At 46.2% G+C, this 16731-nt stretch overlaps 1 pseudogene; it reads left to right on the forward strand.

Annotated features, from left to right (window-relative positions):
- The first annotated feature begins 4308 nt into the window (after positions 1–4308).
- Positions 4309–5209, forward strand: LOC129647668 (60S ribosomal protein L6-like; annotated as a pseudogene).
- Positions 5210–16731: the final 11522 nt, after the last annotated feature.

Consider the following 16731-nt stretch of genomic DNA (forward strand, 5'->3'; position numbering starts at 1 on the left):
CGTCCCCTTGTCCTCCTGCCTTCAATCTTTCTCAGCATCAGGGTCTTTTCCAAAGAGTCAGTTCTTCCCATCAGTTGGCCAAAGTATTGGAGCTTTTAGTATATTCCAATCAGAATGTCTAAAATGAAAAAATAGGATTTTCCTGGTGGCACAGTAGATAAGAATCCATCTGCCAATACAGGGGACATGAGTTTGATCCTTGGTCTGGAAAGATCCCACATGCGGCAGAGCAACTAAGCCCATGTGCTGCAACTAGAGTCTGCCAACCTCGAGTCCACACTCTGCCACAAGAGAGGCCACTGCAGTGAGAAGCCCATGCACCAGAATTAGAGAGTAGCGCCCACTCTCCACAACTGAAAAAGCCTGCACACACAGGGAAGACCCAGTGCTGCTAAAAATAAAATAATTAATTAATTAAAAAAAAGAAAAATAATGATAACAGCAAATGCTGGCAAAGGTGCAGAAAGCCTTGATCTTGCATACTTTGTTGGTGGGCAGGTACAATGGAACAGCCACTCTGGAAAATGGTTTGGTGGTTTTTAAAAAAACACAAATATTCTTATCATATGACCTGTCGATTGCACCCCTAGGTATCAACACTTTGGGATAAATACCAGAGAAATAAAATTTTTGTTCATGCAAAAACATGTACACAATTGTTCATAGCAGCTTTATGTGGAGTCGTCACAAACAGGAGCCAACCCAGATGTCCCTTAATAAGAGAAAGGCCAAGAGAGGTGTGGTATGTCCATCCACGTCATGGAATACTCCTTGGTAACACCACAGAATGATGGAGGTAATAAGCCCATCTCAACACATCATGTCCTCTGCAATTCCATTTATATAACATTCTTGAAATGACAATATCATGAAATTGGAGAACAGTTAGTGGTTGCCAGAGTGGAGGAATGTGATGGGAGGGTGTGATCAGGATGGGACAGAATCAGGGAGGACTCTGAGGGCTGGAATCATCCTGCATCTTGACCACGGCGATAGTTTCTGTGAATCTACGTGTGTGATGAAATGGCAGAGAGCTGTACCCATATATACAGACTCTTGAGAGTCTCTTGGAGATCAAACCAGTCAATTCTAAAGGAAATCAAGCCTGAATATTCATTGGAAGTACTGATGGTGAAGCTGAAGCTCCAATACTTTGGGCACCTGATGTGAAGAACTGACTCATTGTAAAAGACCCTTATGCTGGGAAAGACTGAAGGCAGGAGGAGAAGGGGATGACAGAGGATGAGATGGTTGGATGGCATCACCGACTTGATGGGCATGAGCTTGAACAAGCTCTGGGATTTGGTGATGGACAGGGAAGCCTGGCGTGCTGCAGTCCATGGGGTCGCAAAGAGTCGAACACAACTGAGCGACTCAACTGAACTGAACTGATACACATATATTGGACCAAATGCACATTCCTGGTTTTATAGTGGATCACAGTTAGATATCACTGGGGGGAAATGGGGTGAAGGGTACATGGGATCTCAGCTACTTTGTCACTTTCTGTGAAGTTGTTATTATTTCAAAATTAAAAGTAAAGAGTAATGGCCTAGGGGCTTCCCTGATGGTTCAGTGGTGAAGAATCTGCTTGTCAATGGAGGAACACAGGGGTTTAATCCCTGGTCTGGGAAGATCCCACATGCTGTGGAGCAGCTGAAGCCATGGGCCACAACTACTAAGCTGGTGCTCTAGGGCCTGGGGGCTGCAAGTCCTGAGCCCACGTGCTGCAACTTCTGAATCCTGCACATCCTGGATCTCCTGCTCCACAACAAGAGAAGCCCGAGGACCACAACTAGAGAGTAATCCCCCTTCGCCACAACTAGAGAAAAGAACACACAGCAATGAAGACCCAGCACAGCCAAAAATAAATAGGTAAATTTAAAAAATGTTTTTTTGAAAAAGAGTAGTGACCTATATGGAAAACAAATTTCAAACACAGCTGACATATATATATACGTGTATATATATACATGTATATATATATTACTGATTCACTCTGCTGTATAAACCTGAAACTAACACACATTGTAAAGCAAAAGTATACTCTGATAAAATTTTTTTTAAATTAAGAAAAAAAAATAAAAGTAAAGAAAAAATGATGGCAAAATAAAAACTTCAGAAAAAAGTTGTTAGGATGGAACGTATTCGGGCCCACCACCCCCAAGGGAGGATCATGGAGAGGGAGTGGCGGGGCTGGGATGGAGTCTCACTGGCGCAGGCACAGTGTGGTTGCCTGGCGGGCGCACTGATGCAGTCAAGCGTGCTCGCCCCAGGGGAGAGTGCCGTCTTGACAAAAGAGTCTGGGTAATATCACACCCTGTCTTCTGCCTCCCACTCTCCTCTGCTTCTCCCAAGCACTGAGTGCACCAGAGCTGTTGGACACGGTGATGAATAAGACAGAGGCCTCCTCCTCAGAGGGACCGACTACAGCGTGGAAGAAGAGCTATGGAGCATCAGAATGCCGATACTGGCCCAGCTGGCAGACCTGGGGAGATGTCCTGGGAGGCAGGAATCTTGAATTGGCTCTAGAACGATGAGCTGGAACCAGTGAGGCAAAGAAAGGATTGCTGGTTAGAAAGGACAGCTGGGCCCGAGCCCTGGAGGTGAGAGTTGGTGGAAAGGGCTGGGCATGCAGGAAAAGAGGGTGCGGAGGCAGGTGGGGGCTGAGCCTCTGGGGTGCTGTGTATTAATCTAAGGGATTTGCAATTTATTCTGCAGTCTCTGGGGAGGCAGTAAAGGATAGGAGAATAGTACGATCTTATAAATAATTCAGAAACAATCTCCCTGGGCAGTGGAGAGGGCAGCCTGGAGGGCAGAAAGGCCAAGCCAGAGGACAGTGCAGGTGAAACGTGGGGACCCTGGAGGAGGGCTGGCTATGGGCACCAGGTGGAGGGTCAAAGGGAGACAGACCTCGGGGGCTGCGTAGATGCAACGTAGATACCATGGTTCCAGAGCCCAGGCCAGGCCCCCTCCAAGAATGCCTGGAACTCAGCTTCCTCAGGTCTGCCAAATTGTCCCCGCCTGGACCCTGGGGCAGGGTGGACCCAGCCCTGGGCTACCTCATAGCCTCCTCTGAGCTGCTGGGCCAGGAGGCTGCTCACTGCTTGGGAATGTCTTAGTCTCTGCAGATGATTTGCACGGGGTCAGGCTTTTAGAGTGGATCCAGCAAGATGCTTGCTGTTGGGACTCCCATTCCCCCACCTCTAGGACCTGCAGTGCTTTCAAGGGTGTGTGTACCCTTGTGAGGGTTTCTTTCCCACCTGTAGCAATTTTGGCAACAGTGCTTTATAATGTCACAGATGACCATCTCCTGTGGGTACTTTATAGGGTGTTGTTCGTCTCCTTCCAGACTGAAGACTCCTTGAGGGCAGGGACCTGTGGGCAGGATTCTCCTCTGTGTGAACCCCCAGCAACCAGGGCCTGCTGGCTCCATGTTGGCTGAGCACTGACTGGAGATTTCACTGCTTGGGAGGCTGAACTCACTCTCAGCAGCCTTTGTCTCTGCACTTAGAGGTAGGCTGTACTGGGGCCGTATTAGGCTATAAAAAACACCTCCCCGCTTCATGTTTACAGTGGGACTCATGTAAACTGTATTATATGTGTGTGTGTGTGTACACACAGGATAGTATTTGGAACGCTAACTATTGCTTCTTTCATCAACAATTTCTGTTACCCGTTACCTTCCCTGGTTCAAATGGGTGAGTTTTCATCACCTTAAGGAATGGATCAAATTCTTGGCTTTTGACTTTTACTAAAAAAGTTTTTTTATTTTGTTGAAGTGTAGTTGATTTACAAATATCATGTAAATTTCTGTCGTATTAATGGCACAAAGTGATTCAGTTATACATATAGATTCTTTTTCACGTTCTTTTCCTTTATGGTTTATCACAGCATACTGAATACAGTTTGCCGTGCAATGCGGCAGGACCTTGCTGTTTAGTATTCTCTATATAATAGCTTCCATCTGCTGATTCCAAACTCCCAGTCCATCCTTCCACCCCTTGACAACCACAAGCCTGTTCTCTCTGTCTGTGAGTCTGTTTCTGTGTCATGGATAAATTCATTTGTGCCACATCTTAGATTCCATATGGTCTGAGTGATGTATGGTATTTGTCTCTCTTGTTCTCTTATTTCACTTAGTATGATAATCTCCAGGTCCACTGATATTGCTACAAATGGCATTATTTCATTCTTTTTTACGGCTGGCTAGTATTCCATTGCATATCTTCTTTACCCATTCATCTGTTGATGAACACTTAGGCTGTTGACTTTTGACTTTTAAAAGTCTGTAGTTGCTTTTTCCCATCTTGCAAGATGGCGGGTGAAAAGGCTGAGAAGCCAGACACTAAGGAGAAAAAACCTGAAGCCAAGAAGGCTGATGCTGGCAACAAGGCTAAAAAGGTGGAAAAGGTGAAGAAAGTTAAGAAGGGGAAGCCCCACTGCAGCCGAAATCCTGTCCTGGTCAGAGGAATTGGCAGATATTCCCCATCAGCCATGTACTCCAGAAAGGCCTTGTACAAGAGAAAGTACTCAGCAGCTAAATCCAAGGTCGAAAAGAAAAAGAAGGTTCGTGTTCTTGCTACTGTCACAAAACCAGTTGGTGGCGACAAGAATGGTGGTACCCAAGTGGTCAAACTTCGCAAAATGCCTAGGTGTTACCCCACTGAAGACGTGCCTCGGAAACTGCTGAGTCATGGCAAAGAACCCTTCAGTAAGCATGTGCGGAAGCTGCGTGCCAGCATCGCTCCTGGACCATTCTGATCATCCTCACTGGGCGCCACAGAGGCAAGAGGGTCGTGTTCCTGAAGCAGCTGGGCCGTGGCTCGCCACCTGTGATGGGCCTCTGTCCCTCAATCGAGTTCCTCTGCGTAGAACACACCAGAAATTTGCCATTGCCACCTCCACCAAAATCGATATCAGTGGTGTGAAAATCCCAGAACATCTCACTGACACCTACTTCAAGAAGAAGAAGCTGCGTAAACCCAGACACCAGGAGGGCGAGATCTTCGACACAGAGAGAGAGAGAAATACGAGATCACAGAGCAGCGCAAGGTTGATCAGAAAGCTGTGGACTCACAAATTCTGCGAAAAATCAAAGCTGTCCCTCAGCTCCAGGGCTATTTCCGCTCTGTGTTTGCTCTCACAAATGGAATTTATCCTCACAAAGTAGGGTTCTGAACTTCTTGCAAAGAACCTAATTAAATAACTTGTCATTTCAAAAAAAAAAAAAAAAGTCTGTAAAGTCGCTCAGTTGTGTCCGACTTTTATGACCCTGTGGACTGTAGCCCACCAGACTCCTCCATCCATGGGATTCTCCAGGCAAGAACACTGGAGTGGGTTGCCATTTCCTTCTCCAGGGGATCTTTCCGACCCAGGGATCGAACCTGGGTCTCCCACATTGCAGGCAGACACTTTAACCTCTGAGCCACCAGGGAAGCCCCTGGACCTGTTCATAAGCCAGTAGGCTTGGAATGGTACCGGACGAATTAGTCTAAAGCAAGCGTTCCTCCTGTCAGATCAGAAAGCTAATCTGAAGGTGAGGTTGTGGAGAATCAGAAGGGAACATGGCTACATCTAGGTTCTGAAAGAGGCCCTGACCCTGCTGCCAGGACCCATCTGCGCGGACAGTGAGACTGACAGAAAGCCATGTTTGGGAGAATCCGAGAGCAGAATACACCTTGCCCAGAGTCCCTCAGCTGTCATGCATAAGGCAGGAGAAACCTGCCTGTCCTGTCTGGGCAGTGGGCCCCAGGGAAGGTTCTCCACGGCCCCAACGTGGAGGGAGAGGCAAAGCAAATCCTTAGGTCTGCCCTAAGAGGTTGCCAAAGCCAGGTATCCTAAAATCCAGTCACCAGAGAAGGGGGCTTCTTCTCTCATGCCCTGGAACAGACCCATGATGCAGTTAGGTGGGCACCATAAGGACTCCAGGCTGGAGAGAAGGGAAGGAATGCGATGCTAGGGTGTGGAAGCAGCCAGAGGACACACGTGAGGACCAGAGCTTTGCATATCTGGAGACTTACCAGGGAACGTGCCAGGGAAAGAAGGGTTGGGAGAGAAGTCTAAAGGATGTTGGTTCTTTCTTGCACATGCAGGACTGTGGATTAAAATCTGTCCCTACTACCTTTGAATGCACATCTTTTCTGCCATTTTTTTATTTAAGAAAGCATTGTTGTGTTTGGGGGGCAGGACCCATTGAATTGGACATTGTCAGATGTTTACTTAGAATGAACAAAAACTATTATTATGTTCTGTGTCCTATTCTGTAAAATATAAAATGCAAGAAACATGATTTCATTGCAAGAGTGACGCTGGCCACCTGCACCCTCTGAATGTGCATCACTGTCTGTCCACCACACCCCTACCCCCAGAGGCCCACCAGTGAGAGCTTGGCCCTGTCCCCGGTGCTTCCACCAGCTCCCGGGGGCCAGGAACCATGCTGCAGTGGCAGAAGCTGGCTTTAGAAGCAATACAGATCAGGAGGAAATAAATCAATTACACACAGTCAAAGACATATAACCATAAGCAAATGCAACGTACTTAATGAAGCAAATGTCAGTAAGAGAAAGAGAGGAGGTGACAAGGGCGGGGCATATGTTGAAAGACAAAAAGGTAGAGGACTTTGAATAAATGCTGCCTGCCCACCGATGAGCCATCAGCTCCAGGTAGATCTCTGCCCTTCCGTGCTAAGCACCTTTCCTGAACTTGGGGATGGGGGACGGTGCCCAGGGCCAACTGCAGTGGCCACATCCCGGTTATCGATGCTGAGTGACTGATCTGTACTCTGCTAATGGAGGGCATTGGAGGTCAGAGCTCCTTAAATCTAGTCTCAGGAACCTCAGTTGGAGGCCATGGTTCTCAGCCTGGGCATCAGGTCCACTCAAAGGCAACCACAATTTCATTCATGTGTTGTCACGTCTCAGTTTGGTGTCTGAGCAAGAAATGATTCTTCCCTCCAAAGAACATAACCTCTTCTAGCTCTGGTCGGCACCAGGACCAGGAGGAGCACAGTGGATGCTAACTGTGTTAGTGAAGAGTTGGGTCCCAGGGAGCCTTTCATTCACTATTACAGAAAGACATTTTTAGGGGTGGGTGCCCAGGTGGCACTAGTGGTATAGAACCTGCCTGCCAGTGCAGGAAACATGAGACACAGGTTGGATCCCTGTGCTGGGAAAATTATCTGGAGGAGGGCATGGCAACCCACTCCAGTATTCTTGCCTGGAGAATCCCATGGACAGAGGAGCCTGGCAGGCTACAGTCCATGGGGTTGCAAAGAATCAGACATGACTTAAGTGACTTAGCACGCATGCATGCTAGGTGTGTGGGGAAGGCAAGCCCAGGATTCTAGGGAGTTTGGAGGCGAGTCACTTAAACTTGCCTGGGTTCAATGGGTGGAAGAAGGCTCCCTGGAGGAGGTGACATATGAGCTGGTACTGAAGGGTGAAGAGGGGTTGTCAGGTAGCCAGGTGAGGAAACGAGGGCGGCAGTGTTGGGTCTGTGTGTACCAGTCCTCAGGAAGGACACATTCAGAGACCCAGTGCATGTTGGAGCCTGCATGGGCATAGTTGGGATGAGCTGGGCAACTGCTCTCCACACAGGTGTTTGCATCCAGGACTCACAGGGTGAACCACGCAGCTGTGCCCACAATTAGCTTTCAGACATAAACGATGAGCCTGAGTAGAAGAAGAGGTAGGAGTAAAAGAAAGGAAGAAAAAGAAAAATTTGCTGTGAGAAAAGGAGGAGAAATCTGACACAAGGGAAGAAATGGTTCTGGGGAGAGTTCCAGATGCTTCACTTCCTCACAAATGTTTGGCGTTGTCAGTCATTTTAGTTTTAGCCATTTTGGGGAGTGTGTAGTGTTAGCTTATTATGGTGTTAATTTGCATTTCCCAGAGGAACCAGAGATCAAATTGCCAACATCCACTGGATCATGGAAAAAGCAAGAGAGTTCCAGAAAAACATCTATTTCTGCTTTATTGACTATGCCAAAGCCTTTGACTGTGTGGATCACAATAAACTGTGGAAAATTCTGAAAGAGATGGGAGTACCAGACTACCTGAGCTGCCTCTTGAGAAACCTGTATGCAGGTCAGGAAGCAACAGTTGGAACTGGACATGGAACAACAGACTGGTTCCAAATTGTGAAAGGAGTACGTCAAGGCTGTATATTGTCACCCTGCTTATTTAACTTATATGCAGAGTACATCATGAGAAACGCTGGGCTGGAAGAAGCACAAGCTGGAATCAAGATTGCTGGGAGAAATATCAGTAACCTCAGATATGCAAACGACACCACCCTTATGACAGAAAGTGAAGAGGAACTCAAAAGCCTCCTGATGAAAGTGAAAGTGGAGAGTGAAAAAGTTGGCTTCAAGCTCAACATTCAGAAAACAAAGAATCATTTCTTGGCATCTGGTCCCATCACTTCATGGGAAATAGATAGGGAAACAGTGGAAACAGTGTCAGACTTTATTTTTGGGGGCTCCAAAATCACTGCGGATGGTGACTGCAGCCATGAAATTAAAAGACGCTTACTCCTTGGAAGGAAAGTTATGACCAACCTAGATAGCATATTCAAAAGCAGAGATGTTACTTTGCCAACAAAGGTCCGTCTAGTCAAGGTTATGGTTTTTCCAGTAGTCATGTATGGATGTGAGAGTTGGTCTGTGAAGAAAGCTGAGCGCCAAAGAATTGATAGTTTTGAACTGTGGTGTTGGAGAAGACTCTTGAGAGTCCCTTGGACTGCAAGGAGATCCAACCAGTCCATTCTGAAGGAGATCAGCCCTGGGATTTCTTTGGAAGGAATGATGCTAAAGCTGAAACTCCAGTACTTTGGCCACTTCATGCGAAGAGTTGACTCATTGGAAAAGACTCGGATGCTGGGAGGGATTGGGGGCAGGAGGAGAAGGGGACGACCGAGGATGAGATGGCTGGATGGCATCACTGACTCGATGGACGTGAGTCTGAGTGAACTCCGGGAGTTGGTGATGGACAGGGAGGCCTGGTGTGCGGTGATTCATGGGGTCCAAAGAGTCGGACACGACTGAGCTACTGAGCTGAACTGAACTGAAAGACTAATGCAGGCTTCCCTGGTGGCTCAAACGGTAAAGAATCCGCCTGCAATGTGGGAGACCTGGGTTCGATCCCTGGGTTGGGAAGACCCCCTGGAGGAGGGCATGGCAACCCACTCCAGCATTGTTGCCTGGAGAATCCCCATGGACAGAGGAGCCTAGTGGGCTATAGTCCACGGGGTTGCAAAGAGTCAGACATGACTGAGCAACAAAGCATGGCCCACAGCAAGGACTAATGAGGTTTAGCATCTTCTCTTGTGCCCACTGCCACCCCCTTTGGCCAAAGATTTCTTCAAATCATTTGCCCTTTTTTCTATGGTTTTTATTTTTTTTATATAAAATGGATTGTTTGCCTTCTTGTCATTGAGTTACAATAATTATTTATATATTCTGGATCCAAGTCCTTTGTTAGATATATGTATCATGAGTAGCTTTATCGGAGGAGATTACTTCTTCATTTTCATAATGGTATGTTTAGAAGAAAAGACTTTTTAAATTTTTAAGAAATCCTATCAATTTTTAATGGTAGGTTAATATTCAAAATATACCACAATTTTAGAAATTAACTTATTTAATCGACCCACATTTGGACATTTAGGCTGGTTCTAACTTTTCACTGTTTTTCTTGTAAGGAATGTCATTACATGTATAACGGTTCCAAGGGTAGTGCGGATGCATTTTACGGCGCCAGCTTCTGTAAGGGTTTTGTTACACACTACTGAAGGGTTCCTCGTATGCTGTCAATGAAGCCCAGTTTCAAGGAACTGTCCAGTCTTCTTAGTATTCCTTCCCATAGCATGCTGGTGTGTTTATCGATAAATGAATCTTTAGAAATGCTTAAAAACATACATGTGCAATCTTGTCATAACACTTTGTCTAGCAAAACATTTTCCCACTAAAGACAATTATAAAAACTTTCCAATAAATATCTCCAAAGCCCAGTGTCTTACTTCTAAAGGAACCCAGCCATGATTCACTGAAGTATTGCTGGCCGAGGGCCGTTTGCTTTTCTGCACCTCGCTTACCCGTCTGTAAAGCTGGCGAAAGTCAGCCTACTGTGTGTTGCTAGCAAAGAGGGCCCCAAACCAGAGCCCCTGCTCCTGACCCTCGGGACAGTATGTCATGACTGCAACCACTGGCCGAGGCCGCTAAGTCTTGGCCAGGGACAGCTAGGTTGCCTCTAATCCTCAGCAGCAACCTTGCCTCTTGCTATGTTTGTTTCATTTATTCATTTAAAAAATTTTTATTATTTATTTAGCTGTGCTGGGTCTTAGGTGCAGCATGCAAGATCTTTAGTTGTGGCATGTGGGATCTAGTTAATTGAACCTGGGCCCCCTGCATTGGGAGCATGGAGTCTTAGCCTCTGGACCACCAGGGAAGTCCCTATTGCTTCATTTCAAAGGAGCAGGCTCAAGGTCAGTCACACCACTAATAGTAACAGAGCTGGGTCTTCTGGCCATGAAGCCTATGCTATTTGCCATCATCTTCTTGGGCTCTTTATTACCTTCAGCCACACCAAAGGCCACAGGCGGTCAACTAAAGTTTCAAGATACTGGGGAGGAACACAAGGAAGTCAGTTATCTTAAGATTTTTTTTCTCTTGAAGACTTCATTTGCCTATGGCCAAAGGGAGTGAGCATTTTTGCTGGAAGTCTTGAAGAGATCCTGGGGTTGGTGGGTGGCTTGGTGACTGGCCTGCTCCCCAACCCCTCCTGCAGGCCCTGGTTGGACCGGATGAAGACTGGAGCTGACCATCTGGGTCAGTAGGTTTGGAAGCCAGGATGTGGAGCCTGAAGACAGCTCTCCTTTCAGAAGGTCCCCTGGAGGGCTGCCCTCCCATCTGTGTAAAAGTCCCCTGCAAGATCCATCCATTCTCCTGCTCCTGTCCACCATCCGGGAAGGGACATTTGTAGAGAAGGGAGGAATGAAAGGGTATCAGCACTGAGGACCAGCATGTGAACGGCACGTCCTTAGCCTCTTGCCACCTGTATTCTGAGTGTCTACCCTGTAACTTGGGCTTCCCTTGTGGCTCAGCTGGTAAAGAATCCGCCTGTGGAGTGGGAGACCTGGGTTTGCCCCCTGGGTTGGGAAGATCCCCTGGAGAAGGGAAAGGCTACCCGCTCCAGTACTCTGGTCTGGAGAATTCTGTGGATTGTATAGTCCATGGGGTTGCAAAGAGTTGAGCACGACTGAGCGACTTTCACTTTCACTTTCACCCTGTAACAAGGAACTTGGACGTCCCAATTTGCCCAGGACAGTCCTGGTTTAGGCCTAATGTCATTTAGGCTGGTGTCATTATTTTTTTCCCCCACTTTCACTCAAAACTATACGAGTTTGGACATTTCATCTTAATTCAGATGAGCCAGGTAGAGGTGCTCAAGGGAAACTCTACATCGAGGATACTTATAGCATTAGGGACTCATCGGGTTGTCTCTCAGAAGGATATCATTTTGATAACAATATATCAGTCATGACAGTTCCAGGTGCCTTCACGTTGGCTTTAGCAGGAAAAAAGTGCATTGGTTTGTTCAGCTGGACAGTGGGAGGTTGGGAGTGGGCAGGATTGAGCCATGCACTCCAACAATATTGGTATATCTGTCTCTCTGTCTCTGCTTCTCCGTCTCCATCTCTCTAGCTCTCAACTCTTGACTTTATTTTCTAGTCTGGCTCTTTCACACAGTGAGCAAGCTGGCTTCTGGAAGCTCCATGCTCATACCTCATGTCTTAGCAAAACCAGCAGAAAGAGGAACTTCTGTGTCTTACAGGGATACACACCTCTGAGGCCAGGGAAGACTCCTACTGGCTCTGCTGGGCTCATGTGCTCGTGTGTGGCCTGGGTGAATGGCCCACCTGGAGTATGTACTCATCCTGGTACAAGGGACAAGACAGCATGAGATCAGATCAGTCGCTCAGTCGTGTCCGACTCTTCGTGACCCCATGAATCGGAGCACGCCAGGCCTCCCTGTCCATCACCATCTCCCGGAGTTCACTCAGACTCACGTCCATTGAGTCCCTGATGCCACCCAGCCATCTCATCCTCTGTCGTCCCCTTCTCCTCCTGCCCCCAATCCCACCCAGCATCAGAGTCTTTTCCAATGAGTCAACTCTTCGCATGAGGTAGCCAAAGTACTGGAGTTTCAGCTTTAGCATCATTCCTTCCAAAGAAATCCCAGGGCTGATCTCCTTTAGGATGGACTGGTTGGGTCTCCTTGCAGTCCAAGGGACTCTCAAGAGTCTTCTCCAACACCACAGTTCAAAACCATCAATTCTTCAGCACTCAGCTTTCTTCACAGTCCAACTCTCACATCCATACATGACTACTGGAAAAACCATAGCCTTGACTAGACGGACCTTTGTTGGCAAAGTAACGTCTCTGCTTTTCAATTTGCTATCTAGGTTGGTCATAACTTTCCTTCCAAGGAGTAAGCGTCTTTTAATTTCATGGCTGCAGTCACCATCTGCAGTGATGTTCAAGCCCAAAAAACAGCAGCATCAAGCCACACCAAACAAGGAAGGACGTCCTAAGGACAAAGGGCAGTAGCCAGGCAGAGTAAATTTACAGCGTCTGCTAGTCACTACATAGAATCACCATTTACAGAGTCACTTCTCACACTCCAGGGGCTTTATATCTATTGTTCTCTACTTCTACAATAATCTAAAGAGTGTAATATACCCCCATAATGCAGATGACGCTGGAACAGTGTATATGACACACCCAAGTGGTGAACGGAGGAGCTGACCTCCGACTCCAGGTCTGACTAGCCCTCCCACCACATATGGTGACATTTTATATGTGAGAAGGACTGAGGATAATTTGAGTCAGGGGGCCCTTCTTGGACACCATGTCACATATATGCTGTCCAGAAATAATGCTTCTGGAAATACATATCCCCTCTGGTTCTGCCGGTAGACTCTTCTGCACGCTCCCTGTCTCTCTAAAAGATGAAGCTTGCTGTTCCAGGAAGAAGTAAGAAGATGTTTTGTTCCCAGTTCTGAAGAAGGCCAGGTGCCAGGTGACCCCAGCACAGGACGCGACAACCATGTGCCTTCAGGCGAAACTGTCTTCTCCAGGTCTCCACCTGAAAGAGAACAGCAAAAAGTCCTACTGCTGTTGAACACAGCTTTACTGTGACGGTCAAATGAGTGTAAGCAACAAGTCTTGCTTTGTAAGACAGAACGATGCTGGTGATGACGGCAGTCACGGTGCCAGCTCAGAGCCTCTTACTTGATTTTTGAAGGATGGAAGGAAAATATCTCGTGGTGCTCTTTTTCTCCAAGGGACAGGAGGACTGACCTTTGCCCCAGTCTGAGTCTTTCATGGTTTAAAAAATAATTTCCCCGGTATCACCATTCAGACATGCAGACCAGCAGGCATGGAACACATCCCACAACATTGTGGTTTCCCAACCAGGGAACACTGTCCTCATTTCAATTTGTGTTTTTAATAGCATTTCTTCATGATTATGAAAGTTGCTCATTCATGTCCGATTCTTTGCAACCCTTGAATTCTCCATGCCAGAATACTGGAATGGCTAGCCTTTCCCTTCTCCAGGGGATTTTCCCAACCCAGGGATTGAACCCAGGTCTACCACATTGCAGGCAGATTCTTTACTGTCTGAGCCACTAGGGAAGCCCAGGAATACTGGAGTGGGTAGCCTATCCTTTCTCCAGCGGATTTTCCTGACCTAGGAATCTAACCAGGGTCTCTTGCATTGCAGGGAGGTAACTCATTTACCGGAGAAGGCAATGGCACCCCACTCCAGTACTTTGCCTAGAAAATCCCATGGACGGAGGAGCCTGGTAGGCTGCAGTTCATGGGGTCGCTAGAGTCGGACATGACTGAGCGACTTCACTTTCACTTTTCACTTTCATGCATTGGAGAAGGAAATGGCAACCCACTCCAGTGTTGTTGCCTGGAGAATCCCAGGGAGGGGAAGCCTGGTTGGCTGCCGTCTATGGGGTCGCACAGAGTCGGACACGACTGAAGCGATGCAGCAGCAGCAGCAGCAGCAACTCATTTACCAACTGAGTTATCAGCTATCCCTGATGATTTTGATGATTACAAAAATAGTACATGAACAAAATTTGCAAAATAAAAAAGGAAGAAGAGAGAGAGATAAAAAGACCAAACCCACCCCTTTACCACTCCACCCAGAGATACCAGCCACATTTGAATACCCATTGGCACTATACCACTGTACGCATTAATATCCTGCATTATTCTATTAACAACACATTATAGCATTTCCCCATCACAAAATGCAAGAGTGTTATTGTTTTGGTAAACATTGCATGTTTGGCTATTCTATAGCTTAATCACATCTGGTTAAAGGACTTTGTGCAGAGGCCTGGGGTTGGGTTGTGGCGAGCTGGTGGGGAGCAGGGACTGGGAGACCTGGATGCTGAAAGAACAGAAGGAAAGGCAGACCAGTGACACGCCGGACGCTTGTTTGTCTGTTCCTTTATCCCTGCCTCCGTATTTGAGGGCTTTGCTGGGCAGCAGGCTTCCCTCCCTGTTCTCTTGAAAGTGCTTCCAGTGGTCAACATCACTCCCTCAAAGAGCCTCCCAGCCCTCCCCGCCCCCACCCGGCCCCCACGTAGTGAATTCCTGAGGGAGGGGATTCGCTGCATGCACCACTGGCAGAGCTAAGCCCAGGACTGGTGCTCAGTAGGTAGGGGCTTCCCAGGTGGCATTACTGGTAAAGAACCTGCCTGCCAATGCAGGAGATATGAAAGACACTGGTTCGATCCCTGGGTTGGGAAGATCCCCTGGAGGAGGGCATGGCAATCCACTCCCATATTCTTGCCTGGAGAATACTGTGGACAGAGGAACCTGGTGGGTTATAGCTCATAGGGTCACAAAAAGTCAGATACAACTGAAATGCAAGTCAAGAGACTGGAGGAATTGGGAATATGTATATTAGTATAGTAGTAACAAGAACAATAATAATAGCCAATGTACTGTCAATTTTGTACTATTATAATGGAATGGATATCTGTGTAATTAAACTTTGCTAAACTTTTGAGATGTTTCTTATACTTGGGATTCTGGGATTGAAGAGTATTTTGATAATTCTTAATACATATTGCAAGATTGCTTTCCAGAAATCCTGTATCTGTTATATTCTCAGAAGCAGTGTGTGTCTGTCTCTCTGGTTTTAAATAACATAATTTAAAAAAATGACTTGCTGATTTGATGAAAATGAGGGCAGGGATGGTATCTCATTGATTTAAGAAGCAATTTTGTTTTTCTGGTAAGACTGAACTCTTAATACCTATGTATTGATCATTTGAATCTCCATTGTGAACTGTCCATTTTTACCATTTGCCCATTTATTTGTGAAAATCTTAGTGTTTTTCTTATGAATTGTGAGAGTTTTATTTTCAAGAATATTCCCCTAACTTCTTACACTTTTTTATGTCAACTTTCTTTTCAAAATGTAAGTAATCTTTTTTCCTGATAGTAAAAACAATGGACTGTCCTGCTAAAAAAATCAGACACTATAGAAAACCATAAAGTAAAAATCCCCTACATTCCTAGCCTTTGGCCTTATAATAATATCTTGGGAGCATTTCCTTCCAAATTTCATCCTATTTGTCGATGGTACTTTTTGAGGTTTAAAAAAATTGAATTTTTACATACCCTCAAACAAGTATTTTTTATTTCAAAACTTCTTCCAATGGTTTTGTGCTTAAAAAAGTCTTTCCAAACTAGAGATCAGAACAAAGAATTGTCTTCTTTAAAGATAAAAGTCATATGTGTTTATGAAGGCAACACAGCTTATTATAGAATATTTAGGAAGTTAAGGGGGAAAAGGCTTCCCAGGTGGTGCTAGTGGTAAAGAAACTGCCTGCCAATGCAGGAGACAAAAGAGACATGGGTTCAATCCCTGGGTTGGGAAGATCCCCTGGAGAAGGCAAGGGCAACCCACTCCAGTAATTTTGCCTGGAAAACCCCATGGACAAAGGAGACTGGTGGGCTACAGTCAGTGGGGTTGCGGAGAGTCGGACATGACTGACGCAACTTAGCCCACAAGGGGGAAAAAAAAATCAGCCATGATGCCTTGACCTTAAAATATCTATTTCCTTGTGCATGGTTTGTTCCAGTCTTTGATCATGAACATTTATATTTATTTTTATGTGGTTGCGAAGGCAGTACATGCGAAATTTCCTATCTTCTCCTTTTCACTCATAATTATACCTAAGCATTATTTCATGTTGCTACACAGTCTCCTTAATTGTTTAAAATGATTCCCTCAATGGTCTCTCTGGTTGCTTTGCTGTCTAGCTGATCTTATCCTATTGATAACCATTCATGTTGCTTCCAATTTTTATGTAAACTGACCCAAGTCCAGTGAAGCAGAATCTCCCACTTTCCCTGGGGGCTGACTGTAATCTGATTTGACTTTTGCACATTTTCTCCTTTCGTCAGAGGAGGGCTGGAAGAAATTGCTCTTTAGAGAATGGTTAGAAAAGTGCCATGCATAAAGTTAGGAGGAGAACGCCTATGAGGTGAAAGCTGATGAGCATTTAAGAGAAAGCTGCCTGAGAAACTGCACTACTTTGGTTTTGTTTTTGTAATTCAGGAATCAGGCATGAATTTATAATAATAATTTTGACAAAATGCTTTCTGCTCCTGTGTGCTTGGTGCTTTTCCTCAAA

This window comes from Bubalus kerabau, chromosome 3 (assembly GCF_029407905.1).
Source record: "Bubalus kerabau isolate K-KA32 ecotype Philippines breed swamp buffalo chromosome 3, PCC_UOA_SB_1v2, whole genome shotgun sequence".
Classification (NCBI taxonomy): domain Eukaryota; kingdom Metazoa; phylum Chordata; class Mammalia; order Artiodactyla; family Bovidae; genus Bubalus; species Bubalus kerabau.